Here is a 14,054-nt window from a genome sequence, read left to right on the forward strand (position 1 = left end):
ACATTAGACATACAGTTTGACCAATTTTCACAAAGCAAACACCCACATGAAAACATAAAATTTATTAAAATCCCAGAAGTCTCCTCCCGATCTAGTCACTATGACTTACCCAAGGTCACCACTACATTGATTCCTGCCACCACTGATCACTTTCATCATTTAAAATCTTAAACTTTAATAAATGGTATTATCCAGTATGTAATATTTTTGCCTGAACGTTTTTGCTCGGCAATTTGTTTTTGATATGATTCTATGTTTTTGTGGATAGTGATGTTTTCATTGTTCTCATTGCTACATAGTATTCTATTGCTTAGATATTTCACTGTTTTTAATTCTTTTGTCAATGGATATTTGGCTTATTTTCACTTATAACTATTAAGATGGAGTTGCTACACCCACTCGTGTACACGTCCTTTGGTGATCAGATATGTGCATATTCTAACAGGGTAGAGTGGAATAGCCAGCTTACAGGGTAGACATATGTTCAGCTTTAGGAGATATTACCAAACAAGTCTTCAACGTGTTTCTACAGTTTATCTTTTCATAATTAATTCCTGTCCAATTCGCTAAAATCTGGACTTTGCTACCTCTAAGTAGATCTTGTAAATACGATTGAAACATTAATAACTGCTTATTGATTTTATATTTAAAATAATCTAGACAGACCAGGGTTCCTAAAGCAGCCTGGGGAACATCAATTCTTAAGATAATAAATGGAATGAAGGAAGCGGGGAAGAGAAGAAAGAAAGAAAGTTTTATGGCCAAATAAAATGGGGGAAACAGAATGAGTCAAGTAAAAGAAAAGCCTTAATGCAAGTTCTCAGATGTGCTAATATCTACTGTACATTGACAGTTACAGGGGTGGGACTACAGCTTGCAGTTCTGTGAGAGGAACATGATGAAAACCTTTTTTTCCCTGTATCTTGTATATATTTTTCCTATATCTTTCCCTATCTTGTAGGGCTAAGGTTCCACAAAATCTTTGAGAAATGCTGGGCAAGAAAACTGCTCAGTGATTACCAGAAATATCCATAATCCTCAAAAACTGCTCCAACTGAAGCATTAGCAGCATGTAAAATGAAATAAAGTGCTTTGTTCCAGATTTTGTATATATTTCTGTGCTTCTTTGTTTTGATTTCACCCACCTTTGAGTTCATTTTTCCATTGTTCTGTGCCCTAAATACATTAACAAATTCAATGTCTGTGATGGTTCTTAGTTCTTGACATTACAAGTCTAGCTGTAATAATTCAATATTGAACTCTTCTTTTTAAGTGAGTATTCTGAGCCTGGAGCAAAATTAGGTTACTTAAGATTGCACATATTTTAGCTTGAGTAAATAAAATTGCTCAAGTTTTTATCATGTATTCATCCATAGGCTTGCTTTACAATCAGTGTTATCTCCTTGAAGTGAAATGCTCTCTGTCATGTTGATTTAGTTTAAATAAACTTGTTTCCCTGGTGTGTATTGGAATTACCATCACCTTCATTCTCCAACATGCAAATTATAGATAAAGAAGCCTCCTAAGCTTCCTGTAGAATAGCACCACAATTGAGAAAGAGAGAATAATCTAATCAAATGTGATCTCCTTCTTATCATTAATACAAGAATGACTAGGGAATGGGGCCTCTCTGGCTCCTGTTCTCAGTTAACTTGAATTCAATGTAATACACTTTGGAATGAATATTGGATTTCAATAAAGAACATTTGGGGAATATGAAACTCAGAAATCAAGGACAGCATCCAAATTTATGACAGCTCAAAGATGCTTGAAATAGCAATTTATGCCAGATCAAATACCATTTAAATGGGTTGTAGGCTACTGGGGAAAAGTGTTTATAGAACATCTTATATCTGCAAAGTGCTTTCAGTCATTTTTGATAGTCATGTTGGATGGATGGTTATAATTTCAGGTGACAAGGACAACTCAGTAAGACAACTGACATTCAAGAGATTTTATGGAAAATTAAATTATCTTAAAATGTTATGTTTGATCATGGAAATAACAGCAATAATAAAGGGAAGGAAAAAGAAGAGTAAGAAAAAGAAAAATAAGTATGAGAAAGCAAGGATGATAATTCTTGATATTAAATTTACAATTTGTGCTTTGTCTAATGAGTTAACCTCTAGCCTCAAACATCTGGTATCAAAAGCGAGGCCTGGAAGTTTTTCTAAGAAAAGAATATTTCTCATAGTGACTTAAAATTTTTATTTTGCAGACATGGGCTCTTTCCAGATATTTCTAACATTCAATTTCTGATACGGCAGAGTCCTGGCATGCAGTAAATGTTCATTATACATCAGTTATTATCACTATTTGTCTACTATTCTTCAAAACATTTGGAAGTGTATATAGATTACAAATTTAAAAGACAAAAGCATTATAACAAATGGTTTCTAATACTACAAATTTAAAAAAAGACAGAATTCTAAAGCTAAATAAGAGGCAATAACAAATCAACAATGGGGAAAATGAATGTTTTATTTGCTTGTGGTCATTTTGTGGTTCAGCAAAGACTTTCAGTGGCGTTCATGTTTCCTTTACTGAGCTCCTCAGAGATTAAGACTGTTTTAATGCTATTGAATTGATTATGGAGGGAATCAGGTATGTGATATCCTTTAAGTCATGCCAATCTCAAAGAATACTGAAATAAATATTCAAATGAAAAGTTAACACTCTCATCAAGTAAGTCTAACTTTCATCCTTGGTCTAGTAGGTAAAGCATATTAGACTGAGGCAAAAGTTCACAGATGTGGGGCTATGCTGTTAAATTGGTGGCCCTCAGTGAACCACGCCTCCCAGTATTCATATTGTTGTTCAGAAATTTCCCTCCCTGACTCTGATTTGACCAAGTCACTCTCTTTGGCCAGTAAGACATTGGCAAGCATGCTATAAGCAGAGGCTTGATAAGTGCTTGCACATTGTGGCACCTCTTCCTTAGAAAGCTCCTCTTAGGAACACATGGACACAGTGAGGGGAACAACACACATGGGGGCCTGTTGGGGGAGGGTGATGGGGGTGGGGGACAGCATTAGGAAATAGAGCTAATGCATGCCGGGCTTAATACCTAGGTGATGGGTTAATCGGTGCAGCAAATCACCATGGGACACGTTCACCTATGTAACAAACCTGCACATTCTGCACATGTACCCTGGAACGTAAAAAATAAAATAAAAATAAAAATAAAGTTTCTCTTAGAACCCCGCCATCATTTCCAAAGAAGGCTTAAAGTATCTTGGTGGAGAGAGACGCTATGTGGAGAGCCTAGGCGGAAGAAAGATGCCATATACAGAGAGAAACCACCTGGGGAGAACTTGACTCTCAAGCCAATCTCCCCTGCTGAATGTGATCACATGAATGCCTTCAGCCAGCACAACATTGAAGAGAACAATGGTCTAGCTAGTCCACCCAAACCACAGAATCATAAAAAAATCAAAAACAATACTCTTTTAAGCCACTGGGTTTTGAAATGGGTTGTTATACAGCAAAAGATTTTTCAGGTAAATTATAGCACTAGCATAACCCAACGTATGATTTTAAAATTTCTTTTTTTTTTGAAAATAGTATATTCACATAGTTTAGACAAATTGTCCTACAAGGTGTGTAAAGGTAACAGAATTCCCTTACCTACCCCCCAAATTCCTATCCCTGGATGCAACCATTATCTACTCTGATTTTGTTTTTGTTTAGGCTATTTACTTTTATATGTATTTCAATTTCTCATATTACTCTTGATTTATCCATTTCAGATACTGCTTACTGACATTGCAGTGCAGCAGAAGATTCTTCATCTCTTAGATAATTCTTCTCTAGTCTTTCAAATTGTTTATTAAATTAGTAGTTTGTGTTTACATACGATGAGCATATAAATATTGTTCACTGCTCAGGAAGGTAATTATATAATATTTTCTCTTTTATTCAACTTTTGGTTTTGCTTTTATTTTGTTCTCTATAATGTATTGTTAATTCTTCACAACTTCTTTAACAATATCTTTTACCTATTTCCCACATACTCAAACTCATTAGGTAATTTAGCAGTTCACTTTTTCCTCTGGAGATTGCCTTTCTAGAGTCCTCTATTCTCCCCTTGATTTAGAGAGTTTGGTCTCTTCACCTGCTACACAGCTGAAAACCTCACAATTTTATCATTATCAGGGCATTCCTTGGCTCATTCCTGTAACGCTCTGTATTAAAGCTCTGCTTCCTGGAACTCCTGGGTTCCCTTGTTTTTTGGTTTAAACTTTTGTTTTGGTTATCCATCTTCCTGTAGATCCATTTCCAACTAAGAAACGGTGTTTGGGAGGCAAATGTTTGAGTTCTTGTATATCTGAAAATTTCTTTATTCTTTCCTTAAAATATACTAATAAGTTTCTTTGGTATAATGAATCTGAGTAAAAAATTGATTCTTTCAGAATTTAAAAGACCATACTCCATTGTCTTTTCATTTCTAGTATTGTTGTCCAGAAGAATTGATACCACTTTCAAATTCTGATTCTTTGTATGTGGCCAATGTTGGCCTTTTTGGAAACTTTGACTTTTTTGCTGTCTTTGATGTCTTGAAATTTCATAATGATGTACCTTGCATGTATGTGTATGTCTACTTGTTTCATACTTTTTTATTGTCAGTGAATCTTGAGGTAACTGAATTTTGGTTCTGAATTTCTTCTTTGGCTCTTTTTTTTTTTTTGTTTTTTGTTTTTTTTTGAGACGGAGTCTCGCTCTGTCGCCCAGGCTGGAGTGCAGTGGCCGGATCTCAGCTCACTGCAAGCTCCACCTCCCGGGGTCACACCATTCTCCTGCCTCAGCCTCCCGAGTAGCTGGGACTACAGGCGCCCGCCACCTCGCTCCGCTAGGTTTTTGTATTTTTTAGTAGGGACAGGGTTTCATCGTGTTAGCTGTTAGCCAGGATGGTCTCGATCTCCTGACCTCGTGATCCGCCCGTCTCGGCCTCCCAAAGTGCTGGGATTACAGGCTTGAGCCACCGCACCTGGCCTCCTTTAGCTATTTGTTTCTCTCTCATTTCTCTTGTCTCTTTCTGGGACTGCTATCTCAGATTTAGCTTCCTGGATTATGCACTCATTTTCTATCCTTAGGGAAATGGTCCTAATTTTATCTCACCACCATTCTCATGAGTTTAATTTTTTTTTTTTTTTTAAAGAATCTCATGATTGTCAGGCGCAGTGGCTCACGCCTGTAATCCCAGAACTTTGGGAGGCCGAGACAGGCGGATCACCTGAGGTTGGGAGTTTGAGACCAGCCTGGCCAGCATGGTAAAACCCCGTCTCTACTAAAAATACAAAATTAACAGGGCATGGTGGTGCATGCCTGTAATCTCAGTTACTTGGGAGGCTGAGCCAGGAGAATCACTTGAACCTGGGAGGCGGAGGTTGCAGTGAGCCGAGATTGCACCATTGCACTCCAGCCTGGGCAACAAGAGCAAAATTCCATCTCAAAACAAAACAATACAAAAAAAAAACCTCATGATTTAGTCTAAAATGCTTATTTCCCAGGATCTTTCTTGTTCTATAGCTATTACTTTTTTACATTTATTAATTCTTGTTTTTTTTTTGTTTTGTTTTGTTTTGTTTTTTTGTAGTTGGGATGACAGGCGCAAGCCACCATACTCAGCTAATTGTCTGTGTTTTCAGTAGAGTCGGGTTTCACCATGTTGGCCAGGCTGGTCTCGAACTCCTGACCTCAGGTGATCCACCCACCTCGGCCTCCCAAAGAGCTGGTATTACAGGCATGAGCCACCATGCCTGGCCAATTCTTGTGATTTTAAAGTTTCTGTATTAGTCAGGGTTTCCTAGAGGGACAGAACTAATAGGATATATCTGTGTGTATACATACATACACACACACACATATATATACAGATATACATATATATATGTGGAGAGAGAGATATATATATATATATGGAGATCTCTCTCTATATATGGAGGCTGCCACTGACACCTCAAGTACTATTGGATCTGTTGGGTCATATATGGCCCAAGTGGCAGAGCAGCCTGGACCTGTTGCAGAGCCTTCTTCTGTTCTGGGCCCCACTCAAAAATGGCAGCCTTTCGGGTCACTTGATAAATGGGCCTGAGTAACACAGTTTCTCTGAGCCCTTCATTTATTCCCAATTATTTGTTTCCTTTGGATTTACCTTTTGGTTTTTGTTTTTCGGGTTTGAGACTTCATCTAATATTTGGTAATCCTTATTACGCTTTTAAATTTAAAATTGGATTAGAAAAAAATTTGATCGTATGATCTGTGTGAGTGGGTGGGGCTCATCCACTGATGGGTTTCACTGCACATTGAATGGTGAGTTAACTTTTTATTGGAGGGTCTCCATTGTCAAGTACCTGGATCTATTTCACTTCTCCAGAGAAGAATCCTCCAGTTTCTTTCATGAGGTTTTCAGTCTGGCTATAGGCATCCTGAGATCTGGGCTGAGTTTCCTTAATCCTCCTATTTTCAGCCTGACATCAAGCCCTGCCCCTGGGTATGCCCATGGCTATGTATACAGGTGGCCTTAGTTTCTCCATTGATATTTCTCCAAAGAATAATCATCTAACATTTGGCTAGATTGAGTAAGAAAAAGGATAGTTTGTTGGATATACATGGTGGACATGGAGAGCTGGTACCAACTGATCTATTTTCAGACTTTCAACCATGTTCCCTTTTTGAGCTCCAGGTTTTACCTCACCTTCAGCAAGCCGCAGTACCTCCAGTTTCTGTGACTTTCCAGGATTCTGTGAAAAGGTGACAGGGTGGAGGGGGCTGACAGTGCTAACTGGCATTTCTTACCTCAGGCTTTCACATTTCATTACTGTTTCTGTTGCTCCCATCAGTCAGATGTATTCCTCCATCCCCCTTCCTGATTCTGAAAATGTGTTGACCTCTCCAGTCTTCTGATTCCTTGCCTGTTTCTTTTTCTGCATGAATTTATATATTTTACCATGTATACTGTCATTTTAGTGATGTTTCAGGAATAAGCAGAGATTAAACACATGTGTTCACTGTGTCTAATTGCAAGACTTTTTTTTTTTTTTTTTTTTTTTTAGACAGGTAAAATTGCCACTGTTAAGGATGGAATTGTAACTGATTAAGAACTACTTAATGTAATGCTTGACTTGTTTAATATATAGTCAGATCTTGATGCTGGTTAAGTATTACAGTACATAATCAAGCAATTGGCAACCACTATAGTTTTCTAAATTAGAAAGCATTCTAGTCCAATTTGAATTCTTCTAAAAAAGAATTATAGTCCTCACCACAAGTGGAAAGTGATAAATGTCATTTACAATGTACTGTTATGAGACATGTTGATTACAGGAAGGTTTGAAATTCAATTTCAAATGTGAGGCATTGGCAAGGTGATAAGGGTGAATAACTGTTTTGTATGCAGTGAATAGTTATCATTCAAAAAATCAGCTTTCGTAAATGTATTAAGTGTTATCTTTAAAAAATATTCAAGACCATGCTTAAATTCCACTTTCTCTACCATGTCATCTCCCTAACTTTTTAGCCAGAAACCATCTCATCCTCATCCTATAAACACTTGCTGTCTACACCTGCAGTTTCTAATGTTTTTAATTTCATTGAGTGAGAATTGAATGCCCACTGTGTCCCTCTCTTCCAACTGAAGTAACAACACAGGGTTGTCAGATTTCTTGGCCCTGCAAGGATATTAAAAAAATACATTTTTTAAAAATCTCACAAAATAATTACCAACCATCACTATCATTCCGTTTAACAGGAGCTACTCCCTAGGGAACTAGTAACCAAAAAATAATAAAGTGTTGGATTATAGCCAAAGTATAAAATATTAGGTTTGAAAGTTATGGCAAAAACTACGATTACTTTTTGCACCAACCTAATAATATCCACGAGTCCATACTGATGTAATGATTGATTGAATGAATAAATGAGTTAGAATAGAAAAATCTCCTGTGTCGAAGAATTCTATGTAATGTATATAGATGCTGTTATAGAATATATAGATATCAAGGAGGAGAAGCATAAATCCCACTACTTAAGTGTGGGCTGCACATAGTGACTTTTTCCCAAAGACTACAGAAATGAAGGGGGGTGGAGTGTGGGGGAATTACCTTAAAATAAAGAAACCTCACAAGCACCACTCAGTTACATGATGAAGTCTAATATCGATAGTGATAAGTCACATTGATCACACATCCCTTTGATAAAATATGGTAAGAATGGCACTTTACCTCTATGATATTTTTCTCCCAAACCCATAACCCAGACTAACCATGAGAAAAACATCAGACAAACTCAAATTGAGAGTCATTCTACAAAATATGTGACAAATACTCCTCAAAATTGTGAGTGACCAAAAATAAGGAAAATCTGAGAAATTGTCACAATCTAAGGGACCTAATACGTAATATGTAATGTGGTATCCTGGATGATTTTCTGCAACAGGAAAAGAACATTAGGTAAAAACAAAAGAAATGTATGGACTTCAGTTAATAATAATATATCAACATAGGTTTATTAGTTATGACAAACATACCACACTAATGCAAGATCATAACAGAGAAAATTGGATGAAAGTTAAACATAAACTCTCTGTACTATTTTTGTATATAAATATAATCTATTCTAAATAAAATATAAATCTATTCTACAACAAAAAGTTTTCATGAAAGCTACCACAACAGTAGAATGAAGACACTTCTGTAAATTCAGAAGGAAGGGCTTTTTTTCTGAAAAACGACAAAAACAACAACAACAAACCTCTCTATAATGCTTTTTTTTTTCTTATTTTGTCACAGTTTAGAACTTTTTCAAGAATCTAGACTATTCAACTGGCCTTTGGGACACATTGGTTTCTAGCATTCTGGGTTACTCATTTGTGGTATTATTGTGACATGCACAATCTACCACTTCCTTTGAGGAGATTTTAAAAGAGATTTTATGTTTGAATCTATTATTTTTGATACTTCTTTCAGGGCTCAGGACATGATACCCCAAAGCATGGCATCATGGCATCGTGAGTACTTTGAACTGAAGGAGACAGGGAGGGCCTCAGAAGCAACGTCTCTCTGATTGTCTCTGGCCCTCTTGTCTCTCATTCCCCTTTCTCCCACAAGGCATGTCATAGAAACCAGAATTCCTCTCTCCCAAGGCAGGTCATAGAAATCAGAGCTCCTCTCTCCCAGAGCTAGCCATACAATTTAGAAAGGTCACATTCTGACCTACTTTTCATGAAAGTCCATCAGAAGACTCTCATTCCAGAGGGGTCTTCCCCACATCCAGGGGAAGGAATGTTATACAGAGACAACAAGGAAAATCAGAACAGACAGGCCTTGCTGGTTTTCCTTCAATTTATTACCATTAGATCATCCCCTTTTGTCCAATCACATTTCCCCACGACTATTCACTTCTTTCATCAAACTTGGCGTAAAAGTACAGTTTTTCCTGGGTCTTTGGGTCTCCATTTCTGAAGTCTTCCATGTCACATAAAACTTTGTTAAACAGGCTGGGCGCAGTGGCTCACGCCTGTAATCCTAGCACTTTGGAAGGCTGAGGCAGGTGGATTGCTTGAAGACAGGAGTTCAAGACCAGCCTGGCCAATATAGTTAAACCCTGTCTCTACTAAAACAAACAAGCAAACAAAACAAAAAATCCACACAACTTTGTTAAATAGATTTGTTATGCTTTTCTCTTGTCCATCTGTTTTTTTGTTATAGTGGTAGTGTCAGCCATGCACAGGATATTGCTTTCCTCTCCTATACTTAACACCATGCTTTCTACATAATAGATTCTAAAGAAAAAGGAGAGTTTTTATGTAATTTATTTGTGTCAGGGCTCTGAGCCTGAGCTAAGCCATCATATCCCCAGCGTCCTGCACGTGTACATCCAGATGGCCTGAAGCAACTGAAGATCCACAGAAGTGAAAATAGCTTAACTGATGACGTTCCACCATTGTGATTTGTTTCTGCCCCACCCTAACTGATCGATGTACTTTGTAATCTCCCCCACCCTTAAGAAGTTTCTTTGTAATTCTCCCCACCCTTGAGAATGTACTTGGTGAGCTTCACCCGCTGCCCCCAAAACATTGCTCTTAACTTCACCACCTATCCCAAAACCTATAAGAACCAATGATAATCCCACCACCCTTTGCTGACTCCTTTTTCTGACTCAGTCCGCCTGCACCCAGGTGAAATAAACAGCCATGTTGCTCACACAAAGCCTGTTTGGTGATCTCTTCACACAGACACGTGAAACAATTTTCATTATTTTATTTCATTAATTTGGAAATAATAAATATACAGGCAAAACTTAAATAGGTGCTACTACTAATTTTATGGAAAATAAAATTCTAAAATAAAATTAGGTGATAGAAGTAATTCTAAAGCACAGGAAAGCTATAAATATGAAAATTCATATCTCTGTTCAAAAATGAAAACAACATATAAGGTATGGGGTCCTAATTGAATAAAAGATTAATAGGAGTCAGCAATATGTTATTGTTATATATTTGGAATGAGCAATATCATAAAGGTTGAATTAAAACTTTGATAAGAGAGAAGAACTGTTGGTTTTATGAGCATTTTGATTCTTTTTATTACATTTTAGAAATATACTGATCATGTAATATTTCCTTAATTAGAAGAAGAATTTAATTAAAAATTAGATATCATAACAAAAAATTTAAGTTATTCAGAGGAGAGATTTTTATTGTTTTGTGGTTCATTAATATGAAAACCAGTTATCACTGTGCATAAAGGCCAAAAAAAAAGACCTTCAATTGTATTCTTTATATTTGTATATTTTAGTGGTTTTCATTTTAAGTAGGGAAAATTTGGCAGGATGTAACTATGTTTTTTGAATTATCATAAAACATGTTTATACAGGTTACTAATCTTTTATTCTGTTTGTGTTTAAGAACAAAAGAACCTCAAAATCCATAAATATCAAGAAAGAGAAGCCTGATAATGTAAGAACCCTATGGAAGAAAAGCTTTTTATTTTGTATTTTTTTGAGAGAGAGCGATGAAGATGAAAATATTACATATAATAAAGGACAAAGTACATAGTACATGTATATTACATAGAGCAAATGGAAACCAATGTAAACCCATCAGTATGTTAAACATACTAGTTGTGTGGACAGGGAAAATGGGTGCATGAAGAGATAAAACATAGAAAAGAAAATACACAGAAAAAACATAAAAGTAAAAAAAAAAATAAGCAAGGGTAAATGAAAAAGAGACAAGAGAGGAAGAACTGAGGAGTGATAATAAAAAATGGAGGGTAATTTTTTATTTTTATCCTTCTCCAAAGCTAACTAGAGTTATGGAGGATATATACATAGAGAAAGAAAAGATACAAAAAGGAAGGGAAAGAGAAAGGAAGAAAGAGGGCTCCTTTGGAGATTCTAAATTGAATCCATTGTCACACTGTAAGCTTCTAGAGCAGTGGATGCGAGGGTGTTAACACCTTGTATTCCTCTATTTGAATTGCTAATGAGCTCATTAACCACTGTTCATGACTCTCAGTGGGGGCCAGGGCATTATCCCTCAGGGTTGACCTGATGCCTGAACAAAGCAAAATACTCCCAGGCCTTCAAAGAAACTTCTTCTTTCCCCACAATACCCTCAACCCTTTTGTTGGATATTTAAATATTTGGTTTTCTGGAAGATTTTCCCAATCACTTTTTGTCTCCATTGTGAGTCCCCCTGCCTGGAAAACCCTCACCGGGGGTTCTACAGTCAGCCTTCTGTTCCCACAAGTCTCATCTCTGTGGCTCACTCCTTTGTGAGGCTTTCCTCAGATACAGCCACAGTCACATCCCATCTTCCTGCTAGACTATAAGCTCCATGCTATTTAAAGGAAAAATAAACAACAACAACAAAAAACAAAACTGAGGCAAAATTAAAACAAGTAGACTTTGAGGAGTGCAGACTGGGAGCACTAATCTTATCACAGCTATATTCCAGTAACTAACAGTGAAGGTGTGAGACCCAGAGAAGGCTCTCACTACGTATCAGATGGGTGAATGAATCCAATGAATGGATGGACGAATAGTGTGGGAGACCAGGATATGCCTCCCCAAAATATGAAGGAGTGTTGAGCTGAAGACTAACAAGAAGCAGCAGAGGCAGGAAAGCTCTTTGCCTTCCATTTACCTAAAAGCAGGATTTACAAAACAAATTTACAAAGCAGATTTACAAAAACAAAAGGTATCCCACCTCCCCTTTTACCAGGGAGAACAAAGGTTAACCACTGAAGACAATTTTAGACCCTTATTGACCTGGAGATGGTACCAGAGGATTGTTAATCCACATTAACAAGCTTCACTAACTAGCCCTTTTATGCCATTATTGCCTTTTCACAAGTTGCTTCCCCTAGAGACTCAAAGTCTTTTCCTTTGTCTTGTCATTTCTCTAAAAGTTTACTATTCTTGGTTGAAGATGCTATATAAGCCACCTTTAGGAGAACTACTTATTTCTTGAGTGTCTCCCATGTATATTATAAAATATTCATGTTAATAAACTTTTGCTTTTCTCTTGTTAATCTATTTTTTTCTTACAGGGATCCATTCATTAAGAACCTATCGGGGTTATTCTTCCCCCACACTAGTGTAACTTCCCACTTGTCTGTTTCCAACTTGATTATATTTGACTGCAGCGACCAAGTACTCATCTATTATTCTCTTATATCCAATATTGTACACCTGGCATATACTTAGACTTGCAACTGAATGAATGAACTGATGGAACTGCCATAGATATTCTCAACCAAACAATTTATAAAATGTAATTTAGAATAAAACATTTTCAAGTAACTTTTTTATAATATGGTGAATGTAATGTGTTTATGTGTATGTGAATATGTAAGTGTGAATTTTACAACAAGATGCTCCTCAAAAATAAGGGAAATTATTTTTCCCTTTGAAATTTAAAAATATGATAGATCGGCCGGGCATGGTGGCTCACACCTCTAATCCCAGCACTTTGGGAGGCCAAGGTGGGCGGATCACAAGGTCAGGAGATGGAGACCATCCTGGCTAACACGGTGAAACCCCGTGTCTACTAAAAATACAAAAAAAAAAAAAAAAAAAAAAAAAAAAAAAAAAAAAAAATTAGCCGGGTGTGGTGGCGGGCACCTGTAGTCCCAGCTACTCGGGAGGCTGAGGCAGGAGAATGGCGTAAACCCGGGAGGCGGAGCTTGCAGTGAGCTGAGATCCGGCCACTGCACTCCAGCCTGGGCGACAGAGAGAGACTCCATCTCCAAAAATAAATAAATAAATAAATAAAATACGATAGATCAAAAACACACATGCTAACTTAAAAAGAATCTGACAGTATAGAGCAATATTATCATGTACCCATTTAGGAGAGGAATATCGATGGATTAAATGAAAATCAAGGGGAAATGATGAGTGGCCCTCTGTTACAGTTCTTGAATAGGACAATAGGTTCTTCTAAACAAGGTAATGATTTACATGTTCAGTCACATGTACAATCCACGTAGAACAACCCACAAGTGTTATTTGATGATTATTTCCTGTTGATGTGTATGGTATAATGCAATCTACACAGACTGGTCAGGCATAATAAGAATCATGATACCTTATCCCAACTGGGGCACAGGGAGGTTTCAGAACATTAAATTTTAACATAATCCAAAGATACAACATTGAGAGTGATTCAACTTCCTCATGATCATCCATAGCCAGCCAAGCCTACTTAGAAAAAATTTGAGCTAGTTCAGCAAATGACTCTCAAAGTACTCTGTAGGAAACTTAAGTGAATTCTGATGCCTACATATAGTTCATGCAGATCAGAAAGACTAAAGAGAGTGAGTTTTATCTATTTCTATCCAACATTTGATGAGGACAAAATTTTAGTCATTTTATTCATTCTTGATTTGAAATTATTTTTAAACAAAAACATAAAAAAGTTCTGTTTGGCCTGTGTAGGTCTATTGAGTAGACAAACAAACATCCCACACCCTTCCCCATCCCCATCAAGATAATGATATCACAAATGCAGATGATGACAGATCTAATTTCAATAGAATTTTTTAATG

The 14,054-nt window shown here is 36.8% G+C and overlaps 1 protein-coding gene across 19 annotated transcripts in view; it reads right to left on the reverse strand.

Moving 5' to 3' along the window:
- LOC105475378 (membrane associated guanylate kinase, WW and PDZ domain containing 2) overlaps positions 1 to 14,054 on the reverse strand; it is a 1,478,421-nt gene that overhangs the window by 567,780 nt on the left and 896,587 nt on the right. The window lies entirely within an intron of this gene.

This window comes from Macaca nemestrina, chromosome 4 (assembly GCF_043159975.1).
Source record: "Macaca nemestrina isolate mMacNem1 chromosome 4, mMacNem.hap1, whole genome shotgun sequence".
In the NCBI taxonomy this organism is placed as follows: Eukaryota; Metazoa; Chordata; class Mammalia; order Primates; family Cercopithecidae; genus Macaca; species Macaca nemestrina.